This window comes from Marmota flaviventris, chromosome 14, assembly GCF_047511675.1.
Source record: "Marmota flaviventris isolate mMarFla1 chromosome 14, mMarFla1.hap1, whole genome shotgun sequence".
NCBI classification, from domain to species: Eukaryota; Metazoa; Chordata; class Mammalia; order Rodentia; family Sciuridae; genus Marmota; species Marmota flaviventris.
In genome coordinates, this window is record NC_092511.1 from 1,843,643 (window position 1) to 1,866,460 (window position 22,818).

Genomic DNA, 22,818 nt, shown 5'->3' on the forward strand with positions numbered 1-22,818 from the left:
CCTGTGGTGTCATCTTGTCCTCTTACCTCCAATACTGTGTCAGTTATGGATTGCTGTATCACAAGCTGTCCCCAATCTTGGTGGCCCGAGGCAGAAACATTTAATCCTTGGGTGTGTCTGGACCAGGGAGTTGTGCAGGGCCTTGCTGGGGCCTCTGCTTCAGGGTCTCCCACCTGTTAGAAGTAAACCCATGAGGTTCTGGCAGAGCTCACCGAGTCCTCGTCACTCACACCAAGGACCGAGGGAGTCATAGGACCGAGGGCCGCTGGGCGGAGGCATCCTCGTTCCTCGAGAGGCTGCTCCACATGACCAGCTTCATCAGGGCAGCAAGGAGACGAGCTGCAGAGAGAACACTGGCCTCTGTAGCCTGGCCTGAGAGGGACACCCCTCGTCTCCAGTGAGTTCTGTTTGTTGGGAGAATCCCCAGGTCTGGCCCCCACACAGGGGGCCCAGGCCAGGGCGTGACCTCTGGGGGCTGGTTGCAGTGACCCATGGTTCTTTTGTATTTCAGACTCCCTAGTAAAAAATAACGGACACGCGGACCCAGAGCGGGTGATGGTGGCACCTCCCCAGCTCGTCTCAGGTTTCTGTGTCTCTCTGGAGGGAGGCCCTGACTGTCGCTGTTCTGGATTGTCTTTCCAAGGGTGTCTGCACAGAATGGCCTCGGGAGATGACGATACCTCTCTCCCCATCATCCCCCTTGGTGAAAAGTTCTGGCAGGCTTGCTTACAGCCTTGGAGGAGAGAGAGTGGATCTCACTCAGGCCCACTGTCCAGCACCCTTCAGACCATGGCTGCCTCCGCGAAAAGAGCCAGCATTCTGACCACCTGCGATAAGGGTTTGGGTTCCCCAGGCTCAAGGGTCCCCTGTGATGACCCTCTGCATGTGCAGGTGTGGTGTGTTCCTCTTTATGAGCCCTGCAGGACCTGGGGTCAGGACGCTGGTGTAGAGGTGCTGGTGTTCTGGCCTCTGGTCTTGCTGTGAGTGATGGAGACTCAGCCGTCTCCCGGCTCCTGCCAGCATCCACGACAGGGTCAGGAGACATGCTGGCCTCTGAGTGGGGTGAATCTCAGACCCTTCCCCGGTCTTGACAGGAGTTTATTTACACTCCGTGGAAGCCTTAGAGAACAAGTGCATTCCAGTATCATGGGTCTGCGAGGTACCTGCTTTGGTTGGAAGAGGGGCTCTCTGTCTTTTGGAGCAGAAAGTGGGATCAAGTGAATGGGATCATTTGAGGAGCCCTTGCCTCGTTTGTTGGAGAGGGACATCAGAGGCAGCCAGGTCTCTCTTCTCTGTCCAGACTCTGAATGGGAGAGGCCTGCCCTTGTGCTGATGCTCACCGCCTTCCAGCACCACCAGCCGGCACGTCTGGTGCTCGGTGTATTTGCACACAGTGGTTCTCACATGGCCATGTGTTCTGCACCATCTGGAGTGAGCTTTGTGACTTGGGAGGGATGATGATGGGGACAGAGGAAGGTGTGCAGGCCCCAGTGATCCCTACCCAGGTCGGCACAGACTGAGCCCCACCCACTAGCACAGTAGTGTCCTTAGCACAGTCTTGAGAAGGGACACCAGACAGGCCTGTGTTGCCTGGGCCTCCACCCTGGGAATGAGTGTGCGTGTGTGATCGTAACACGCCCAACAGGACACACTCGTGCAGTTCCCAGTTCCCGGTCTACTGCTCCGGGTGGGGGTCCATCTCCCAGGCTTTGTTTTTTAAGTACTTATGTATACACACAAAATAGGTGATTTTCTTTCTTCTCTCTCTCTGTAGTACTGGGGACTGAACCCAGGGGACTGAACCCAGCCACTAAAATACATCTTTAGCCTTTTTGTATTTTTCAGTTTTCAGGCAGGGTCTTACTAAGTTGCCCTGGGAGGCCGGCAGGGACTCGGGATCTCCTGCTTTAGCTTCCCGAGCAGCTGGGGTCACAGGCCTGCTCGCCACACCTGCTAAACATCTGTGCTCACTAGTTTTAAAAAACTGAAGAATGGATCGCACTGAGCGTGTCTCTCCTTCCTTTTCCTCAGCCACATCTTGCCTTTCACATGAGGCCGCAGGGACCTGGCTTGCTTTTCCCACCTGAAGCGCTGACCTCCCTGGCATGGCCGCAGGGACCTGGCCGGCTCTGCCCCCTGCAGCGCTGACCTCCCTGGCACGGTGCAGGCAGTGCTTCTCTCTCCGTGAGCGCTGGAGCTGTTTCTGTCTCTACTCTTACAGAGGCTGCTGGGCCTGCGTCCTGGACCATGGCTTTGCACAGGGGGCAGTGCGGGCAGTGGCCCTGCACACCGGCACACTGTGTGCTAAGCAGCAGGGACGAGCTGAGCCCAGCGAGAAGCTGGACTGTGGATAGCCCCACGTGGCCCCCCAGCGGTGGCTGCTCAGCCTGGCCCAGGACGTCTCCCACAGGTGTCCTGTCTGTAGACGTTTCCCACCCGCGTGTGCACTCCCATCTCCCACCCACGTGTGCACTCACAGACAGCCAAGCGCCCTCCCTGGGCCTCGCCCTTTCCTCTGCCTCTCAGGAGTGTGCCCAGGAGGCTGGAGGGCTCCCTGCCGGGCCCGAGTGCTCTGGGCCCTGGACAGGCTTAGGGGAGAGAGGAAGGGCAGAAGCAGCACAGCCCCGCTCTAGGCCCTGCTGGGGCCCACAGTGTGCTCACCGTGACCAGAGCCGTGCCTGGACGCATGCATACTGGGCCTGTGGGAAGAGAGCTCCGTGCGGGGCCTGGGGCCGGGGTCGCAGCCAGGACTTCTGGGTTTGAGTCTGTATTTGGACTTGGTCAAGATGCACAAGATTGTGTGTACGTGATCACAATTGTTAGGCCACAACTGGGCTCCGAGTCAGATACTTTGCCCTAAGTGAATCCCTGCAAGGGTCAGGCGGGACCTCTTGTGCAGCCTGGGGGATGGCATCTGCTGGGCCGAGGAGAGAGCCAGGAGTCACTGAGGTGTGACAAAAGGCTGGTGTACTATTGGATTCACAGCTTCCTGTGAAGTGTAGCTGAAGAAGTTGGGGGGACAGGGTGGCCACAGCCTGGGCAGGTGGCCAAGAAAGGCAGGTGGTTCCAGAGGGTGGCTGCTGGGAAGACTGGCCCAGAGCCACCTGACTCCCCGAGGGTGGAGCTTACTGGTGACGGACGCCCTTGTTCCATTTCCTTGTGCTGCAGCCTGGATGGGCTTCTGCACTGGGGATGCGGGCCACCAGGGACCCGCAGGGCATATGTCACATTCCCCTACCGAGGGCTTCTCTTTGGGGTCAAGGGCAGAAGGCGGTGTCTTCCTAACCATCTTCTGCTTGTCCCATCTAGCTGGCTGCTGCCCCTGTGGGAACCCGCTCACACCGGCACTGTTAAGTGGGGCGGGAAATCCCAGGGAGTGTGGTCAGAGCACTCTACACAGCCACCTCACAGGATCCAGGCGTCCCCCTCCCCACCTCCCTGCTGGCTGTTCTGCCTCCATCTCTGAGCAATCTCCTCACTCCTCCACATGGACACACGCAAACACGCATGCGCATGCAGACACACAGTCCACACGTGTGCACACACAAAGAGCTCCTGCGGCATGGGGCATCCGTGAGTCAGCTGCAGCCTCTGTGTCCACCCTCCTCCCACTGGGCCAGCAGGGTGCCTGCACAGAGCCACCCCGGCCCCCAGGCAGCCACTGACGGCTCTGGTTTACAGCCTGTGTGCCTCCTTCCTGTGTCCTCCCCACGGGAGGGCACTGGGCGGGGAAGGGCACCACTCGGCCCAGGTGGCAGGCCTGCTCAGCTGTATGCAGAAAACCTGGGTCTGGCACATTTACACAGAAAGGGAATTTGTTGAAAGTTTTTTGGGAATTGACAGGAAAGATGGGAGGACTGTCTTGGTGCTCCGTGGAGGGAGCGAAACCCATGAATCATGCTGCGGGTGGGGCTGCACGGTCCGTGGCTGCTGCAGCTGCAGTGCTGTTGCTGGGCTGCAGTGCTGTTGTGAGGCTGCAGTGCTGTTACCAAGGAAGCTGGTGGACTGCGTAGGACACACCATAGCTTACCACTCAGACCTGGGGGGTCTGGAGTTGGGGCACGTTAGTGTCTGTGCAGGTGTGCACAGATTGTACACAATCCAGACAGCTGCAACCTGCACAGCTCCCTGTGGCGGCTCCGTAACCGTCTGTGCCCTAGAAACAAGGGCTGGGGCGAGCACGCATTCCCAGTTTCAGTGGTGGAAGGAAAATGCTGCTTCCTGAGGACGGCAATGTCCCAAGCCATGTATCAGTTGCTTTACTGCCGTACAACAGGTCACCCAAGATTTAGTGATGAAACAGTGCCATTTACTTCGGTGCTGTGATTCCATAGGTCAGCGGTTTGCACTGGGGCCAGTTGGTAATTCTGCTCTTGCTGGGCTCACACTGTGACTCTGTTGACCATTGGAAGGGCTCAAGTGGAGCAGGAGACAAGGTGGGGGGTGAGGGTGGTGCAGGAGGCTCAGGGAGGCAGTCACTGAACCAGCCTCCAGCTCCTCAGGTGTCTGCCTTAGTGAGCGAGCCAGAGGAAGCCATCGGCCAGGTCATCAAACCAGGAGGGAGAGGGAGGGGGCGGAAGAGGAAGGATGGGGGATAGGAGGGAGGAGGAGGGAGGGGGAGGGAGGAGGAGGGAGTTCTCTTCATGGAGGAGGGAGGGAGAGGAAGGATGGGGGATAGGAGGGAGGAGGAGGGAGGAGGAGGGAGGTCTCTCCATGGGGGAGGGAGGGAGAGGAAGGATGGGGGATAGGAGGGAGGAGGAGGGAGGAGGAGGGAGGAGGAGGGAGGAGGAGGGAGGTCTCTCCATGGGGGAGGGAGAGGAAGGATGGGGGATAGGAGGGAGGAGGAGGGAGGTCTCTCCATGGGGGAGGGAGGGAGAGGAAGGATGGGGGATAGGAGGGAGGAGGAGGGAGGTCTCTTCATGGAGGAGGGAGGGAGAGGAAGGATGGGAGGATAAGAGGGAGGAGGAGGGAGGAGGAGGGAGGTCTCTCCATGGGGGAGGGAGGGAGAGGAAGGATGGGGGATAGGAGGGAGGAGGAAGGGAGGGAGGGAGCACTCTCCATGGAAGGCACAGATTCTTTCAGCCTGGACATCTGTGGGTCCTGCTATTCCCTTCCCTCGAATCCGCTCTCTGGGCTTGGCCCACACAGAGACGGGGCCACAGGAGAGCCAGGCCCAGGAAGTGGGTCTTTGGGCCTTCTGCCTCTTGCTTGGTGTGTGTAGCCCAGTGTCCTATGAGGTGAGTAACAGGTTGCTGTATCGTGGATGTGGACTGTCCTTAAAGACCCATGATCCCCAAGGGGTGCTATAGGAGGCGGGGCAGCCTCTAGGAGGCGGGGCAGCCTCTAGGAGGCGGGGCAGCCTCTAGGAGGCGGGGCAGCCTCTAGGAGGCGGGGCAGCCTCTAGGAGGCGGGCCTTGTGAGAGGGCTCAGTTGCTTGGGGGGTTCATCGAGGGCCAGTGGGACCTGGTCTCTCTGCCCCCTTTTGTACCAGCTGCAAGGTGGGTAGCTTTGTCCCTCTGCCTCACCTGCACCTTACAGCAGGTGTGCGGGTCCCTCTTTCTCTACAGGAATCTTCTCAGAACCATGGGGGCTTGGAGGGCAGGGACCCCTGGGCTGTGCTGCTGGAGAGGAGGTAGACCCTCCTGCAAGGCTGTTCTCCCAGGGTCCAGGGAGGCAGACCCTCCTGCAAGGCTGTTCTCCCAGGGTCCAGGGAGGCAGACCCTCCTGCAAGGCTGTTCTCCCAGGGTCCAGGGAGGCAGACCCTCCTGCAAGGCTGTTCTCCCAGGGTCCAGGGAGGCAGACCCTCCTGCAAGGCTGTTCTCCCAGGGTCCAGGGAGGCAGACCCTCCTGCAAGGCTGTTCTCCCAGGGTCCAGGGAGGCAGACCCTCCTGCAAGGCTGTTCTCCCAGGGTCCAGGGAGGCAGACCCTCCTGCAAGGCTGTTCTCCCAGGGTCCAGGGAGGCAGACCCTCCTGCAAGGCTGTTCTCCCAGGGTCCAGGGAGGCAGACCCTCCTGCAAGGCTGTTCTCCCAGGGTCCAGGGAGGCAGACCCTCCTGCAAGGCTGTTCTCCCAGGGTCCAGGGAGGCAGACCCTCCTGCAAGGCTGTTCTCCCAGGGTCCAGGGGAGGCAGAAGCTCCACCTGATGGGTATCCTCCCTGGGGCCAGGGGTTTTCCAGAATTCTCTGTGTGTGGCAGGGGCTGAGGGTCCTTAGCTTTCCCAAGTTTCCCTGAAGAACCGTCTTCTCTGGGGGGGCAGGGGCCACTACTGGGTGTGCCCAGTGGTTGCTGGAGGAGCAACAGGGGACGCCCAGGGGTAGAACTTTAACTCAGGGCACCAGCCGGGAGGAGGGTGGGACTTCAGCCCCCTGCTGGGGCGGGAGGTGGATTTCTGTGGCTGTCACAGGGTCGGGGCACCAAGCGTCTCCTTTGCAGGAGGGACAGGCCTGGCTCCGGCCTTGCAGGAGAGAACTCGTACTTCTTCAGGGAGGGGCTGCTCCTCCAGTTCCATCTCCCTGCAGCCTTATGACATCACATAGGCTGGACCACTTCTGGAAGGCCCTGTCTCTACCTCTGGGCCCTATAAATTGTCTCCGAGCTGGCACCAAGCCCCATGGGACCTGGCTGGCTCGTGAAGAGCAGGAAATCCGATGCTGAGGGCCGGGCTTTGAACTCCGGGTGAGGCTGGAGTGCAGGACACCGCTTACAAATCACCGGCCACTTAAAAAGGTGGAGTTTTAAAAGAGGACAAGGTGACAGCAGACGTGGGTCTCACCCCACAATGCGCACCTGACACTTTGGGCAGGTAGGGCGACGGTGGCAGGTGGTCCTTGGGGGCTGGGAACACAGAGAAGGTCCCGAGAGGCTCCATGGTCCAGCTCTGGGCCTTGCTTGATTTGGCTTTAAGTCACGTGACTTTGGTCTTTGAACAAAAATCCCCCAAGTGGAGCTCAGAGTGAAATAAACCTGTATTAAAACAAAAGCCACAAATTAAAACCAAACTCAAATCTGCTGCAAAACTTCCCTGTAACCGGGATTGCACGTGCTGACCTCGGGTTCCTCCTATCTCCACTTGAGCTCCTTTAGTCTTGTTCCCAACTTGAATAAACTGCTTCCTCTATTCCACCCAAATCTCACACAGAGAGTCAGAGGCTCTTTCGGAACCTGCTGGCAGCGATGTCCCTCCTGGCTCCCCCTCAGCAGGGCAGATCCAAGGGCAGCAGGCTCTGTGCTTGTCGGGGAAGGTCCCTCCCCAGCTCCCTAGGCCCACCTGCCTGCACCTTTTCCACTTTTACGGCAAAGCTCAAAGGAGCAAGAGCGAGACAGCACCTGGCTGTGAACCCGGAGCCTGTGCTTCTCCATCGGAAGAAAGAGGCGCCTTGACTCTCGGACGTGCCTGGCTGGCGACGGGCGGGTCTGTGGGAGAAGCGTCAGCCCACTCGGGGACCCAGGAGGCTGGCACTCTGCCTGGCCGCAACCACAGCCCAGGTTTGGAAGGGTTTACCTGGGCGGGGTGGGTGGCAGAGCGCTTGCCCAGCCTACGGGAGGGTCGGCTCCCTCCCCAGCACAAGTCGGGGAGGTAAAATCCCCTCCCTTGCCTTTCTCAATTCACTTACAGCCAGGGAGGCCCCCCCCCCCCCCCGCACTGGTCACACCCACCCAGAAGGGTTTCAATGCTAGAGTCAGAAGTAGACACCTTGGGTGGTGACATCAGGCCACTTTTCCCAGGAGGGGTGCTTGGGGAAGGTGGGCACATCAGGTGAGCTGCAAGGCCTTGTGGAGGTCGGCTGGCTCCCCTCCTCTTCTCTCTGGGACCTTGGCTATATCAACAGAAGTGATTAGGACAATGAGAGAAAATTTGGGGGGCCCACAGCATGACATTCACGGAGCTGTGACCACTTTGTAGAACAGAGTAGCCGCAGGGTGATTTCAGGGATCTCCAGGGTGCTTCCTTGGCACCAGGGTGTGCACGAGGGCAGGGACTGTGTTCCTGGGGCTCTTCCCTGGGGTTCAGGCTCGGGGGCCCAGGACACTGGCTCCTGCAGGTGTAAAATGAGCAGGAAAGGTGCCGCCAGTCTGGAGGGAAGCTGACCGGCTTTGTCTCTCCAGCAGCCTGAAGCTTTTTGTCTCTCTCAGTGCTCTTGGGTTACGGTGGCTCTCCTGGCTTGCGTCTGGGTGGACATGTATGGGTGTGTGTCTTCCGTTGCGTTGCCCAAGGCATCAGTGTCTTAACCAGATTAATAATCTTCCAGTCTTAGGTTGGGGGTTCAGGAGGCTCCGCCGGGTTCTCTGCTTTGGGTTTCACAAGGCTGAGATCAAGGTCAGGCTGGCTGGGCTCTGACTAGGAGGTCCTGGGGTGTGGGCCTGAGGCTCTGTCTCCTTGCTGACCATCAGCAGGGGCTGCCCCGGTCTCCCCAGGCCTCTCCTGGGCTCCTGCATGGAGCCCCACGCCTCACAGCCAGCCACCACCTGCCGGGTGCTTCTCTTTTCAGTGTGATTCCAGCTGGTTTTGATTCTTCTGTCTGCTGCTCTGGTACTGCAGCCAGGGGAAATCCTCTGCTGCCAAGGTCAGACTGCCCCTCTCCTGGGGTGACCCAGGTCCTGCCTACTCGTGGACAGTGGCCTTAATTACATGTGCAGGTTCCCCTTGCCATGCGTGGGGACACAGGTGGCAGGGAGTCTGCCCAGCATATGTGCCGTGTGCGGTCAACCCAGGCCTCATCGTGCTATGCCATGAGGTCTTGGTGGTGTGCTCCTGGTTTCTCCTCCCTGGCTGTGAACTCCGAGGCAGGTAACTGAGTGTGTGGGTCCGATTCATTTAACATCACACCCACTCGAGTAGGAAACATACACACAGGAGAAGTGTGATGGACAGAGGCACAGCCTGTCTGTCTCTGGCTGTCCTGCCCCTGCCCCTGGGTCTGTCTCCAGGAGCCAGGCACCACTGTGCTTCCGCTGGGTCCTAGTGCAGTTCATTGTTGCACCTCCTCCCTGGGCCGAAGCCCCAGTGCACACAGGCCCCTCGGCGCCTCCCCAGTGCCCCCGCCACACTTCCTCAATTCTCTGAAGGCAGGGTGAGTTTAATTTATTTTTGCATCCTCCTCAGTTTTCAGCATAGGCTCCTAGCAGACTCGGCCATCAGTGGATCTTGCCTTTAGGGCAGGGGCGCTTAGAGACTAACCCCCTGGCCTGTCTGCAGAAGCACTTGTGGTTGGCAGGAAGGACCGTGGAGAGAGTGGCCTGGAAAAAGTGCTGCTGTGTCTAAGGGTGGGCTCCTTGGCAGGCAGTGACTCTCTCCTCTAGTCTTGTGTCAATATGAGCTCTTTAAAAGGAAACCTTGGAACCATGGCTCCAAGGAGGCAGGGCTCTCTAGGACTGTGGCTCCGGAGCTTTGGGGTCCAGTCAGCTGGGTTGCATCGTGCTGCGGCCGGCTGCGCCCCCTGGTGGCTGCTCGGGGAAGGCGGCTCCGTGGAGATGCTTTTCAGAACCACCTTCACTTCTAGGGCTGCTGGGCCCTTTTCATCTGGCCCGACGCTCTGTTCTGTGGTGACACCAGGTGGGGAGAAGGCCACACCTGGTTCTGCCACCCGGAAGAGTGTGAAATGGGCACCTCACCAATTGGAGCCTCTGTTTTCTCATCTGGGCAAATTACAGATTCTCAGATTTTGCATTTTCTGGGGCTGCGGGGGCTGACATCAGGCCCGGGACCAACTGTGGGCGAACTTGCAGAAACCTCCCGCTCCGTTTTCCTGGCTCTTGGGAGGATGGTCTCTAAAGTGTGTGTGGAAGAGGATCCAGAGTGCAGCTAGACATCGATGGACCATGTGCTTTCATTTTGACTTAACAAATACCAGCCACACTGCACATCCCGCTGAGCTGGTGGGATGTTGAGTTTTCCCCGTGCAGGTCAGGGCCCGGGACCTTGACTCTGGACACAGGTCCATTAGGCCCTTGTGTGAAGCTCCGGCAAAGCCAGTTTTCTTCTCGCGGAACTGCCAACAGCATGGGGGCTGCACTTCCTGGTCCCCCACCTGGAAGGTGCACCGGGCATCCTGGGCCACTTCCTGGGGAGGAAGGGACAGTGATGCTCCCGTGTCTCGAGCTAGGCTTTTCCAGGACACCAGGTGGCTGCCGTGGCCAGGGTGGGATGCTGACCATGCACTGGGCAGTGGAGCAGGGCCTGACTCTGCCTTGCTCCTTGCCCCTCTGGAGGCCATGGCCAAGGGTGCAGGCTGGGCTTTCAGGTGTTCAGGCCACAGCGGGGCAGCAGTGGAACCGCAGGGTGACCGGGCAGCGGCTGGAGAGAGGAAGCTAGAGCAAAGAGCCCAGCAACTCGAGTGGAGGGGTCACAGGGCAGAGAGGGCAGGGTGACAGGGGAGAGGGATGTCCCTTCCTGCTCAGGCCAGGAGCCTTCGGATGACAGCTGGCTAGTTGCCTCTTTTCCTCCTCCTGGCCTGGTGGTCACCTAGCCGTGAGCTGTGACTCGCTCACCCATGAGACACTACCCCCTGCATCACCTGGAGCTGCACAATGGTCCAGGAGGTGACCCTGCTCTGACTGCATGTCCATCACCCCCCACCTTCTCCTCTTGGGCTGCTCCCCACTGTGGCTCTCACTGTGCTTGGAAGAGCAGGCAGAGGCTGCCCCGCTGCCTGTGATGCAGACCCTCCTCAGGGACATCGCGGGAAACCTGTTGTGTAACCCGGGAACCTGAGATGGACTATCGGCCCGTTCCTCATGTGGTGGTACTGGGCCGAGACCCAGGGCATCGGTTCCACTTTTTCTGCAGGAACGGCTTGAATGGCAGTTCTGGCAAAGCCCAGGATCAGGTCACATTCTCCTCCAAACTCTCCTTCCCCTGAGTGGTGGAGTGTCCCTCCCTCTCCTGGGGCGTGGCCACTCTGATGGTCTCTGGTTGATCTCAGGGTTGGCCTGGCCTTTCTATGCCCACCTTCTCTCAGGGCGACCTCACCGACTCTCGGCCTCAGTTGCTCCCTCAGGTAGGCCTCTGACTTCCAACTGTGCCTCCTGCCCAGACTCCAGTCTCTGCCATCCTTAGTGCCCAGAGTGCCTCTCCTCCTCCGTGTGCCCAGTGCACCACGAGGCACCAGCCCAAGGGCTGGACATCACCCAGCTCCTCCCTGTTTCCCCTCCGTCCTCCTCCTAGTGGCTTGGAGCGGCTCCTCCTCACCCTCCTCCTTATTTCTTGACTGGATCCCCACATCGTCTACCAAACTGCTCTCCTGCTCCTGATCTTGTCTCTGTCTGCTCCGCCCTGTCCTGGGTGGCCCGGTGGTCTGCAGGGAACACCCGGCAGTCCCTCCCTGACTGCAGTGTGTGCTGCCCCTCTTCTGGGGCCCACCTGGCTCCTACTGCCCCTTCTGTCTGGATAGCAGGCTCCCTCCCGCAGGGCAGCTGACCCCTCTCCAGCCTCCCAACGTGTCACCTTCTCCAGGAGTCCCAGGCCTCAGCGGGTGAACTGGTGTGGTGGTGCCCCCGTGGAGCTTGGTGGCCCTGCCCGGCCCTGTGCCTGCCGTCGGGCTCCCTGGGCACCCTTCCCCTGAGGCCGTGCCTGAATCTCACTGACCTTTGCTCCTTGCACCTGGCAGAGTTCTCTGCACACAGGCGACCACAGTAATGTTGGAAGATGGGCAGAAGTATTCGCCGAGGGGCATCTTGTGTGACTTAAGGTTTGGTACAGAGTAGAGTGGTGTCTGGCCAACTGTGGTCTATGGATCAAATTCAGCCTGCTGACTTTTGGTCAGGGCAGGAGCTGAAAATAGCTTTTTGCACAGTTTAAATGGTTGAGTGGCTAAAATTTGAATGTCGGTGTCCATAAGCCAAGGCCACCAGAATACACAGCACTCACAGCTGCCTGTGCTGCAGTGACAGTGGCCGTCAGAGCCGTGAGGTAGGTGTTAGCGGACTCTGAACAGCCCAGGGTGGCGACCCAGGGCCCAGGAAAGCACCAGTGCTGCACTCAGAGGGGCCCCTGAGTTTCCCTTCACGGGAGCGTAGGACAGTGACACAGACCCAGCACAGACCTGTGACAACTAGATACCTGTGCCTCAGGTGCCTAGCAGGTCTCCAGTGCAGGAGGCGGTAGTGAAGTAGGCGATTTTGTAGTGTCGTTGAGGGCTTCCTACATCAGTGAGAGGGTGTCGAAGTCTTCTGGGACCACTACTAAATTCTGGTACTATTTCAAGGTCATTAGTGAAATGGGTGTTAAAATAATGGGTGCTGTCCTATAATGCAAAGAGAACTCGAGCGGCCGCCCGCACTGCCTGGGGGAGCTCTCTGCAGCCATGGAGTGCCCCCCTGGGCCGTTTAGCTTGGCAGCTACCAGCCACCAGGAGCTCTGGGCACACACCTAGGAGAATGACCTGGATTTTGGAAGTCACTGGATTTAAATTTAAGTGGCACACGTGGAACTAGATGCCATGGCCAGCGCTGAGCCTGTCTGTGTGCCTGGTGGGTCCTGGCAGCAGAGGGACTCTTCTTTAGAGGCCTTCTTTCTTGCCTGAAGACCGCAGTGGAGAGGGAGAGGAGGCCAGGGAGGAGCAGACCCCGCTGTCTCTGTGAAGCTGGGCTGGGAGTGGGGCCCGCCTTGGGACTTCCTCCACTGGGGCTCCTCTGCGGCGGGTCACAGGGGCTGTTTATTTTTCTTTATCTCAGTGTAACACAGTTTAAACACACTCGAGCAGCAGAGTCTTCTCTGCAGGTGGAGCTTTGCCAAGAGAATGAGAAAGAGCATAAGGAAATAGTTCCTGGAAGTGGCCGTAAAGGCCTCATGGCTCTGTGTCCCTGGAGAAGCTCGCAGGTCTGGTGAGGTGAGGGACACGGACTCCAGAGAGGCGGAGGAGAGAGTGGATGGGGAGTTTTTCTCCCCAACTTAAATTCATTTCTTCCAATTAAAAGAGATGTTTCCAAGTGAATATTAGCCTTGAAAATGTGCTAATGGCTTTGAGGTTGTCTCTATAAATATCCACACACACACTGGAGAGCTTGCAGACAGGTGCATCCAGTTGGGAAACAGGCCACATGCAGTCGAGCTCTGGTGACCAGGGACGATGTCCGTGCCGCGGGCCAAGTTTGGAAAGGTCTGTCTGCTTGGTGGCCTGGGCCAAGGGAGCCCCCGGCACTGGGCAGTGTGGGGCAGAGCTCGTCACGCATTTCCAGGGGAAGCCGTCCTCTCCCAGGGGACGTTTCCTCTCTTTCCCTCCCTCCCTCCCTCCCTCCCTTCTTCCCATCTTTCCTCTTCCGTCCTCCTTCCTTCCTTCCACCCTCTCTTCCCCGATCAGAAATGTTTCACTGAGTGAGGTTTTGGGTGGACACCGAAGTGGGCAGCGTTGAGACGGCCTATGGTGTGGACGTCTTCCACCTCCCTGTTTAGACTTGGCGCTAGGTGTTTTATTTTATTGGAGGCTATTGTGAATGGTGTTGTTTTCTTAATTTGTTTTTCTCAGCAGATTCATTATTGGTATATAGGAAAGCTATTGATTAAAAAAAAATTCAGTTGTAGATGGACACAATACCTTTATTTATTTATTTATTTTTATGTGGTGCTGAGGATTGAACCCAGTGCCTCCCACATGCCTGGCGAGCGCTCTGCCACTGAGCCACGACCCCAGCCCCAAGCTTTGATTTTCGTATGTTGATTTGGTAACCTGCTAACTTTGCCCAATTTGTTTATGAGCTCTAGCAATCTTTTGGTGGAGTTTTATTTGATTGTCTGGATATAGCATCAGATCATCTGCAAACAGTGATAATTTGACTTCTTTGTTTCCTGTTCTTTTTTTTTTTTTTGCTAAAGGAAGCAACTACAGAAAGCTTTTATTTGTTCAAAATAACTAGTGCTACTGATGCAAAACAAAGAAATAAAACCCAACAACTCCCCAATACTACTTTCAAAACCAACATACCAAACTTGATTTTCATTAGAATGTACTTATTTTTTCAAACTAGTAAATCAAAAACCAAGAGTCAGATTTTATATATATTATCTACACACACACACACACACACACACACACACACATATATATATATATATATATATATATATATATATATATATATATATATATATATATATACATCAATGCAAATAGTTATTGAGCTTCATCTTCTGGACAAGAATGCCAAGGTAGCCTCTCTTCATCAAAAGCAATTATAGTCTGAGGACACTTCATATTTGCTTCTTTTGCCAGCACCCAGTCGACCTCCTCTGAGTCTTTTCATTTTTTTTTTTAATTTTTAATGTTTATTTTTTTTTTAGTTCTTGGCGGACACAACATCTTTGTTTGTATGTGGTGCTGAGGATCGAACCTGGGCTGCACGCATGCCAGGCGAGCGCGCTACCGCTTGAGCCACATCCCCAGCCCTGAGTCTTTTCATTTTAAAAGAACATCAATTCTCCACTGCTGTCTGTGGCACCAATCATTCGTGCAGGAACAAGTCTCTGGCAGAGGCTCCTGGTTGGTCAGCAGCATCTCTTTTCTTCTTTGACTTGCTATCATCAGATTCACTGTCAGACAAAGATTTTCTTTTGGTTCCATCTTTTTCTTTACCAGCTTTTTGAGAATCAAGACATGTTTCAATCAACTCTGGACAATCTAGATCTTCTTCAGTTCCCAAGTATTGTCAGCACCTGTAAGTCCCTTCCACTTCAGAACGTATTCCACCTTTCCATTTACTACACGCCAGTCTAGAGATTTTTCTACCACAAATCCTTCAGGCTCTGTCTCTTCAGCTTTTTTACTCTTTCCATCCTGTTTCGTTCCCATTTTTGCAATGTAGTCTGATAGGAGGCCATTTTTTTAAGTTGCGGACTTGAGGAGCTGTGATCACCACCTCCGACGCTCCGGGTCGCCATCTGCAGCGTCTGCAGCCCTGAGTGCCTCAAGCTCCCTCTCCTCTTCTTATTCCTCCCATTTCTTTCTCTTGTCCAGTTGTCCTTGCTAGCATTTCTACACTATATTAGATAGGAGTGGTGAGAGTGGACATCCTTGTCTTGTCCCAGATTTTAAAGGAAATGTTTTTAGTTTTTCCTCATTTACTGTGAGGTTGGCCTTGGTTTTTTCATACACAGTCTTCATGATGTTGAGGTGGATTCCTTCTATGCCTAGTTTTTCAGCGTTTTTGTTATGAGTGGGTGTTGAATTTTGTTGAAGGCCTTCTCTGCATCTATTGAGATGACTAAGTGGTTTTTGTCCTTAGTCCGGTTACTGTGATGGATTACATTAATTGATGTGTGTGTACTGAACCATCCGTGCATCTCTGGAATAAGACCAACTTGGTTGTGGTGTATAGTCTTAATATGTTGTTGAATACTATTTGCTAATGTTTTACTAAGTATCTTTTTTTGCATCTGAGTCATCAGGGATATTGGTCTGTAGTTCTCTTTCCTTGATGTACTTATCTGGTTTGGACATGAGTGTGATATGGGCTTCATAGGGTGAATTTGGAAGTGTTCCATTTGTTTCTATTTCATGGGCTACTTTAAGGAGTATTGGCATAAGTTCTTCTTTAAAGATTTGGTAGCATTCAGCTTAGAATCCGTCTGGTCCTGGGCATTTCTTTGTTGGAATGCCTTTTATTATTGCTTGTATATCTCATTACAAGTTTTTGGTCTACTTTGGTTTCCTGCATTCTCTTGATTCAGTTTTAGCAGATCATATTTGTCTAGAAAATATCCATTTCTTCTAGGTTTTCCAATTTATTGCAGTATAAGTTCTCAAAATTGTCCCTAATGATCTGCTGGATTTCTAAGATGTTCATGGTGATTTTTCCTTTTTCATCTATAATTTCACTTTGTCTTTCTTTTTCTTTTGTCAGTTTGGCCAAGGGCTTATCAATCTTGTTGATCTTTTCAACAAACCAATTCTTTGTTTTTTGAATTTTCAAGTTGATTGATTTCAGCTCTTTCTGCTGTTGATTATTTCCTTCCTTCTACTGGTCTTGGAATTGGTTTGTTCTTCTTTTTCAAGGGCCTTGAAAAGCACCATTTGATGTTTATTTGGGATCTTTCTGATTTTCTTATGTAGGCGCTCATAGCTATAAACTTTCCTCTTAGAACTGCCTTCATAGTGTCCCAGAGGTTCTGGTAGGTATCACTATTTTTATTTGAGCCCAAGAATTTTAAATTTCTCCCTTGATTTCTTGTATCACTCATTGATCATTCAAAAGAGTATTGTTCAATTTCCATGTGTTTTTATAGTTTCTGTAGGGTTCTAATTTCATTCCATTATGATCTGATAAGATGCAAGGAATTATATCTTGTTTATTGTATTTCTAAGAGTTGCCTTGTGGGCTAAAATATGGTGTATTTTGGAGAAGGCTCATTGAGCTGCTGAGAAGAAGGTATATTTAGCTATTATTGGATGAAATATCTATAGATGTCTGCTAGGTCCATTTGATTTATAATATTTTTTAGGTCCAAGGAGTCTTCACTGAGTTTATGTCTGATGACTTATCTAATGGTGAGAGTTGTGTTGAAATCATCCAATATGGTTGTACTGGGCCTATCAGGGGCTTTAATTTGAGTAGTGTCTCTTTTATGTAATTTCTTGAGGCATTTGAGGCATAAATATTTCTTATTGTTGTATCTTTTTTACTGGATTGCTCCCTTTGCCAATATGAAGTGACCTTCTTTGTCTCTTCTGATTAAATCTGCTTTATCAGTATGAGTAGCTACTCCTGCTTGTTTTTGAACTCCATTCACATAGTATATAAATTTCCATCCTTTCACTTTCAGCCTGGGGCTGTCTTTGCCTGTAAGGTAAGCCTCTTGCAAACAATATATAGTTGAGTCTGGTTTTTAAATCCACACTGCCAGCCTATGTATTTTAATTGGAGAGTTGAGATCATTTACATTTAATGTTCTTATAGACAGATGTTTATTAATTCCTGACATTTTGATTTACTTCCCATGTTTAATTTGGTCCTATTTCTCATTTGCTTAGCTATTTTTCAAATGACATTTGTTATTTTGTGAGCTCTGAGGTTTTTGATTTCTTTTGTATGCAGTGTTTCTTTAAGTAGTTCTGTAGTGCTGGTTTAGTAGTCATGAATTCTTTTAGTTTCTGCTTATCCTGGAAGATTTTTATTTCATTGTTGATTTTGAATGATAGCTTTGCTGGATATAGCAGTCTTGGTTGGCAGTTATTTTCTTTCAGGACTTGAAAAGTTTGTGCTAAGACATCAGAAGTGATTCTGATTGGTTTATCTCTAAATGTGATCTTACAGTTTTCTCTTGAGGCTTCTAAAATTCTATCCTCATTCTAGATGCATCTTGTATCTGGATGTCCATCTCATTCTGAAGGTTTGGGAATTTTTCTGTTATTATTTCCTTGAAGAGTTTATCCATTCCATTAGCCCAGATCTCACAGCCCTCTTCAATTCCAATGATTCTTAAATTTGGTATCTTCATGTTGTCCTAGGGTTCTTGTATATTCTGATAATGGTTGCTTATTTTTTTCTTTAATACTGTATATATGTTCAAGACTCACCACTTTGTCTTCCAGTTCTGAGAATCTGTCTTCAACATGTTCTACTCTATTAGAGATTCTTTCAACTGAACATTTTATTTGATGTATTGTGTCTTTAATCTATAAGATTTGTTTCTTTTAAAACTTTTCTATCTCCTTATTAAATTTCTAATTCATATTGTACTGACTTTCTTAATTCATTCAGTTGTTTTTATGTGTTTTCTTGGAATTCATTGATCATTTTTATAATGATTCTTTTTAATTCCTTTTCTGATATTTCATCCCTTTAGTGTTTTGGGGGTCTTTTGATGATGATTTATGACATCTGTGAGGTATAGTGTTAGCTTGCTTTTTCATGTTTCTTGTATTCATTTGTTGGGTTTTATGCATCTCTTGGAAGGGATTTATTTTTCACTCATATGTATGGGCCATTTTAGGGCACAGTCTTCACCCGCCAAAGTGTCCTAGAGTGATCTGGAGTGAGACCCCCTTGTAGGGTGATGTCCACAGACTTTGTGTTATCTCTCTCTGTTTTTACTATAGCAATGGATGTCATAGGTGAGACCTGGTGTCCTACCCCTAGCTGTTTCTATTTGGGGCCTGATTAATAATTTTTTTCTCTTTTAATCTTTTAATTAAAGTATAGCACAAGGCAGAGTGTCCTTGATTTGTGTGGAGTAAGGTGTGGCTGTCTTTTGATTGAGTTTTGTTCAGTGGAAGAGTTTCTACCCTGTGAACTTGCAGTGTCTCAGCACCTCACAGAACAGGGGAAACAAGCAGTAGCAACAACTAATGCAAACAATATATAGCATTAAACTACATATCTGGTTCCTATTATGACATCTAGAATGTCAATTGCCTCAAATAACCAGAAATGGTAGTGTCAGCATTTGCCAACAGCAAAAACAGGAAGTAACCATGAACTATGTCTGGCATTGAAACAAACAATAGGTGTCAGCTATGTCATCCCCAGCAGTAATAATTGCAATAGCATCGATGGTGGTGGCAGGAGTTACATAAATGAATTAGCGCTAAAAGATGGTAAGAATACAGTTAATAAGGAGAAATTCAGAAAATGTGATAAGACAATAGAAAAGAGTTTACAAATTTCAAAAGTGAGCAGAGAGAATGCAGAAGAGTTGTTCCATGGGGAAGGATAAAAAATAGAAGTAATGAAGTGAAGGGACAGTGGGTCAGGGGAGCCAATCCTTCACCCTCTCTGCTGCCGCAATCACAAGAGGCTTGGCTGTTGGCAGGAGAGAGACAAATGAGAAACAACACAAAGCAAAGCCAAATGCACTAATCAAAACCCTAACCCTCAAAAGACAAGGCAAGGAAAAGTCACTACAGTTCAAAAATGCTAAAAATGAGAAAAAAGAAACAAATATGTCTATGTATGTGTAAACTAGTCAGCACAACAAAGACACACACAAAAACAAACTAACCCCACCAAACGATTCTTAATGAAAAATGAAGGAATTATCTGCCCCGAGGTGGTCAAAATAGTCGATGAGAATAGATGGTCACTGCCCACGCCTGACTGTCATTCCATTTCTTCTTGAGCTCTGTACTGTGAGCAAGAGCAAGGGCTGGGGTCATTAACCCCTTTCTCTTTTTGTGTCACTCACCAAGCTTCCAGTTAGAGTGGCCTAAGATTGACGCTGTTTCATATAATTCTCAGCTTCTCTTCTCCCCAGATGAGGTAGGATGGGATGGGATGTGCTGGCAGGTGGAGTTCTGTCCACACAGACGAGGTCAGTGTGCACTCCCAGGGAGGGGCTGCTGCAGGGTCTATGAGCCGAGTCCCAGCAGCTGGGGCTTAGGCCTAATTAGCCTCATGGTCTTTGCTGGGTGGTTTCTGCTCTGGAGAGATTAGATCAACACACCTCCAGAGCCTGGACGTTCTAGTCTCTGTTGGGAGTCTGGACCTCCGGAGTCTCTCTAGGATTCTGCTAGTGGGTCAGGAGAGCCAGTCCTTCACCCTCTCTGCCACCGTGATCACAGCCTTGCCAGGCTTCCCAGGCTCAGCCCTCGCGTGTACTCACACCCACCTGTTCACGTGAGCTGGTCACGTGAGCTGCCGGACTCCAAGAGGTAAGTGAGTTGAACTTCTCTTTGCTTTCCCGACTTGAATCCCCCGGGGAAGATGGGCTCCGTGCTTGTTTTACTCCTATTCTGCTAGGCCTTGTGGCAGGTGCTTGTCAGGACGGTGTGGTGGTGTTTGCTCAGATCTCCAGGCTCCTGCAGTGCAGCAGGTGCAGCATGGCCACCTTAAGGTGGCTCCTGCCTCAGTTCTCCAGGCCAGTTGGGAACTCAGGGCTCTTTTCATGCCCAGTGCACATTGCAGCCTCTGGATCAGCTAAGGGCAGGCTGCTTTTCTGACCCCAGGATTTTCTGGACTTAATCTGTCCGTTGGGTTTTTCTGTGTTCTTCCTCCCTCTGTGATGGCCAGAGCTGCTACCCCTGCTGCAGCTGGCTTGGCTCCGAGGGAGTCTTTCTTCTTGGCTTAATGTACCTAAATGTCAGAGTCTCTAAGACACTCTGACTGTCCAATATTAGTTTTAGTAAATTCCTCCTTCACCCACCTCACAGAGAAGCAGTCCTCCGCTGGTGGAGCTATGGAATGACGAGGAATGCAGTCTCCTCTAGCCCGCCATCTTGAATCCTCTTCTTGCAGTAGTGTTACTCCCAGAGTCCACGCAGGCTGTGTCTGTGTTGTGGTTTCCTGCTGCTTCTGATTCTGTTTTCCCCTGCAAGTGACTGGTGGGGGCTCTGCACCTGTCTTTCCAGAGCTCTCCCAGAATGCCCCACACTGTAGTCACGGGCATGTCCTACACCCGGCTGTCCAGTGTAGAGGCCACATGTGGCCACTGAGAATGTGAGAGGTGACTAGAACCAAGGAGGGACAGGATTAGAAGTTGTGTTAATTAATTTTAATTACTTAGGCTTGTCAACTCTCCATGTGAGCTGGTGGCTTCCTGTGGGATGATGCAGGGGCAGACACAGGCTGTCACACAGCTCTCGTCCTGGGGCCCCTTTACCTGTGCACCTCTGTGTCTGCTGCTGCCGCCTGCCCTGCTCCTCCTCTCATTCCAAGCCACTCTTCAAGGGCGATTCCTGAGCCTCCGAAGTCCCCTGGGTGTGTGCTCAGCGGCCATAGTGCCTTGAGCATGCCCTGTCCCTGCATTTCCACAAGTGGTCACCTTCACAGCTTCCATGTCTGTGTCCTCCCCCAGTTGGTGTCACTGGGTCTGATTCTGGGAGCTCTGGAGTCACAGACCCACTGTTGCAGGGACAGACGAGGCAAGGCACCGAAGACAGCAGGAGACAGTTTTATGTGGCTGCAGCCAGGCTCAGGGGGCACAGCTTCTGCTGTAATCAATCCCCTGAACCCCGAGTTCAGGGAGTTTCAGAGTTTTATACCCAACCTGTAAGGGGAGGGGCTCACAAGGTCCCAGTCTGCAGAAGTTCACATAAAGCAGCTTTTTCCTTCACTGTTCTGGGCAAGTTAACCCTTCAAGGGCACCCGAGAAGGGCAGAGCTTCTTCTTCCCTCTCTCTCCTCCCCTGCCAGCTGTTACCATGGGGCCCAGTTGTGACTTCTCTTATCTTGGAAATTAGACATCTCTGTGGAGCCCAGCTCAAGGCCAGAGGCCTGGTTTGCACACTTCTACAAACTACTATACTGGACACACGTTTGTGAAAAACTAGTAAGGGGGTGTCCAGCACCCAGAGTGCCCATTTCTTCCCGGCCAGTGGCCAAGTGAAACAGGGCAACACGAAAATAGGCAGTTTGTCTACATGGAACTCTTTTGCAGAGACTCTTTTGCTGAGAGTCCTCCGTCAGCCATGGTGGAGATTTCTGGAGCAGCCCAGTGAAGGCTTCTGTGGAGGAGGGTGCCACTTCACCACAGTCAGTGAAGTTGTTGTTTAAGGAGCACCGACAGCGCTCACCATTGCCAGCACTGTAAGGGCGTCCGGTGCCGGTCACGTTTGACTGGTCTTTGCTCCTCAGCTGTGGGCTGAGTCAGGTCACTTGACCCCCCAGAGCTGTGTCTTCTTCGTTAGCAAGAGGTGACTAGTACTATACTAATAATGTCGCAGGTTCTGAGGATTCAAGTGAGATGAGACCGTGAAGGGCAACTGTGCACACACGTGACAGCCGCGCAGGCCTGGTGACAGGCACACACACGTGGTGACAGCTGCACACGCAGTACATGTGGGTGTCTCTCTCAGCCTGCACCTCTCCACCCTCAGCAAGGGTTTCCCTAGAGCCAGTGTTGTGAAACCCATCCACCCTCTGAGCAAACATGTGGGAGCCTCTTGTGTGTCCCTGGGGACACAGTGGGGACACAAAGCAGGCAAGACTGCCCTGGAGGCCAGGCACTGAATCTGGAAAGGCAGGGGACAGAGGTTGCAGACAGCAAGTCACCCTGTGTGCCTACCTAATGGTGGGTCTGGCAGGGGCCCTGGAGGCTGGGGCGGTGGGCACGGCACTGAGTGGGGGCACCCAGCCTCATGGGGAGGTGAGTCCAGCAGAGGCTCCGAGGGAGTGAGCAGGTCACAGGCTGGCAGGAAGAGCATTCTCAGCACAGGGAACGGCCACTGTGAAGTCACAGAGTTGAGGTAGCCTGAGGAGGGGCTTGATGTGGAGCATGCCTGTGGCCAGGGAGGGAGAGGCAGCAGGGGTGGTGGAAGGCACGGGAGACCAGGCGTGCTGATGGAGAGGGTCCGACCAGCTGACTGTTTCTGAAAGATCCCTGAGGGTGCTGGGCCGAGAGCAGACTGCAGAGGGAGGGTGGCCGCAGGAGGCCACCGAGGGGTGGCGAGGGTGCTGTCCCCCCGGCTCCTCGTGGTGGCCGTGCGTGATGTGGAAAGACGGCAAACACATCCAGAGCAGGAAACCACACTCCAGTGCACAGACCTGCACCAGCCCGCCGGCCTGCTGCAGCGCCATGTCCACGCGAGGCCAGCTGTGTCTGGCCCACGCCCTTCCCACCTCCCACCTTCTCAGAGGAAAGGGAGTTTCAGACACCGTGTCATTCCCAGCGTCAGGATCCAGACTGAAAGTCTGTGCGACTTTGCCACAGAGGGCAGGCGAGACTGACCCCAGGGCTCTGCTCCAGTGGCTGCAGGAGGGGTGGCCACTAGCTGGGGTGTGGAGGCTGAGGGTGGGGCCCCTTTGGGACCAGCAGCAGCTGAGAGTCGGACACTTCAGCTCTGACATTTGATTAGACGTCCAAGGGAGAGGTTTCCAGTCGGTGGATAGAATGCGAGTCTGCTGCTTAGGAGGGAGACTGCACCCCTTCTCAGGTGCCATGTCACCAAATCACT

At 52.9% G+C, this 22,818-nt stretch overlaps 1 pseudogene; it reads right to left on the bottom strand.

Annotated features, from left to right (window-relative positions):
- Nucleotides 1–14,107: 14,107 nt before the first annotated feature.
- On the bottom strand, nt 14,108–14,811 carry LOC114094596 (chromobox protein homolog 3-like; annotated as a pseudogene).
- Nucleotides 14,812–22,818: the final 8,007 nt, after the last annotated feature.